The 2500-nt window shown below is 38.7% G+C and overlaps 1 protein-coding gene across 1 annotated transcript in view; it reads right to left on the reverse strand.

The window, feature by feature from the left end:
* LOC119577889 (alpha-2-macroglobulin receptor-associated protein-like) overlaps positions 1 to 2500 on the reverse strand; it is a gene marked incomplete in the record, with an annotated part of 41676 nt that overhangs the window by 38298 nt on the left and 878 nt on the right.

A 2500-nucleotide genomic window follows, 5' to 3' on the forward strand; every position in this document is an offset into this window, starting at 1 on the left:
TCTGCAGTCTGTGATGGATGGCCTATAATCTGTAGTTTAATAAAACAGTGGTGGTGTCAAAAGACTGCCCTAGTCCCTATACTTTACACTGGCAAAAAACAGATCCAATGCCACATATTGATCATATGACAATAATTATTCAGGGAGGTCTAACTTGCCAGAAAATACTTTGCCTCTTGCTAGAGAATGAACATGTGGAACCTGCTCTGACTCTACTGGATTCAGTTAAAGAAGGAAAAAAAATAGCAAATGACTATATATTCGCTTACTCAAAAATGCACTCTTTTGGTAAACTCTTAGTACTTGTATGTGACAATTACAGCTTTGAAAACATAATTTTCCTCATGCAATTGATGAGATCAAAATCATTGTTCCTTTTATCAAAAGCCATCAATTACATCAACAATTTGGTAAGTCTTAATTCTGGTACCATATAAGTCCCAGATTCATTGTGGCCTCCATTCCCTTGGTGCTCTCAGCTCAACAAGCCTCCACCACAAATATTCAGCAAGAGGTTAGACTGGTTCCTTAACTGACAACAAATCCACCATGGAGGTCCACAAGGTGTATCTTGCTAGAATATACAAGGTGAGGCTTTGTTGCCTTTCGCCTGAGTGCTGCGATGAACACTGATCATGAAGGTTACCTTTCATGGACCTATTCGCTTGGCAGATGTACATGACAAAATTTTGTGTATTCATATCCTGGGGGTTATCCAAGGTTTCTTGGAGGTCACAATGAGTTCTGTGGATTTTGTAAGACCTGTTGTTGTTTTGCATCACAAATGGTGCAAGTGAAAGAATCGGGTAACTGTTTATGAAGTTCCTACTCTCCAACTAATCCTGGGGATCCACAAACATTACTATGAACCAAAATCTTTCCTGACCCAGGGCTTTGCCCTGAGCTCTCACCCTATCGCTGTATTTTTTTTTTTATTGGGGCATTCCGCCTCCAGACCCCCACCTGATCACAGTGCGCATACTCACCTTGCAGTATTTGTCACAATCTTCATTATTTCTGACATTGTTTATGAATTAATGGGTATATTTTTCCCATTATGGCAATGTCATTGAATTTCCCCTTATCTTAGTATGGTCATTATGTATATGTACACTAGAGTAAGAGTTACACAACTTTGTCATGCTATCCATTAACGGCAAAGTTTACCTTGTATCCTATGGCTGTGTGAAAATGAAACTATACCATTTTCTTGTTTCTTTTTTGTAATACCTTACAGCCTCAGGAAAAAGAAAAAAAGAAAAAAAAAGAGAGAGTATTACCTTACATGTTTATGTATGTGTATGTATTCTGCAAAGCAGGCTATGCACTGACAGACACTTGTATCTGTATTCACAGAGAAGTTGGTAAATGCCACCCCTGCTAAAATTGTTATGCACACCATTGTATTCCCAACATTCCAGTACCTTCAAAACACATATTTATTTATTTATCTATTGAATATTTTCTGCAGCATCAACATCTCTGGTCATTAGCGGTGTATAAAAAAATAAAACAATAGGGTGGGTCTTGGCGACAAAACCCCTAAGGTAAAGTTTTTTGGTTTGTGGATTTCCAGAATGGTCAATGGTCAAAACAAACAAATGTACCAGCATCAAAGGTTACACAGCATTATGATAAAGTATTGTGGCAAAAAGGGTAAATATGAGTTACAATTTGGATAAGTGGACAGAAGAGGATGAAGGAGAGAAAGAAAAGGAAATGAGAAGAGAAGAGAAAAGAAAGGAGATGAAAAGACCCTACAAAATTGGTTACGGCGAGGGCTGAGGTCGAAGGCATGGGTGATACCTATATTGGGCCACAGCAACAAGAAGCATAGGGATGGGGATAGGGGGGGGGGGTCAAAACACACACAACTATGAAAGTGCTTAAGTGGTCAAAATTCTGCTTATCTACAACTATTGTTGAGTTTTGTTGCTGGCTGAGGAGAAGCTGTTGAGTCCTGAGAACAGGAAGTGGATTGTCTTAGTTTTTGTCAAGGTAACCACTCCATACACTTATTTTACTGTACTCCTGGTTGACATGCACGGAAAATTTTCCAAACTCTGTATGCCATTTTCTTAGTTTTTTATATGTGGCATTTATCAATTTACTTTACTTATTCATTAACAATATAATTTATTCCCATTATGATTGATTTATATTCCTGAAATAATCAGATCTCAGTCACCCCATTGTCCCACTGACATATCAGTGATGGTCTGTCATGAGAAACTATACAAGAGGATTGGGATCTCCTTGAGCATCCTCAGAGCCACAGGACCTCATGGAGTTCTGGCCCATCCCTGGCCAGTCAATATTGTTTGTTTCACACAGCCTTATGGTACATGGCAAATTTTACCTAGGTAAATGCATGGGGACGGCTCCCTGCATTAGACAATAAAATAACATATTTTGTGTACATCATGATTATAGTCACATATTTCCTGTATATCATTCACATTCCCTTGTACCTGTCATGGTCTCTGCTATCAGGGCAGGA

The sequence above is a fragment of the Penaeus monodon genome, chromosome 10 (genome assembly GCF_015228065.2).
Source record: "Penaeus monodon isolate SGIC_2016 chromosome 10, NSTDA_Pmon_1, whole genome shotgun sequence".
Lineage (NCBI taxonomy): Eukaryota > Metazoa > Arthropoda > Malacostraca > Decapoda > Penaeidae > Penaeus > Penaeus monodon.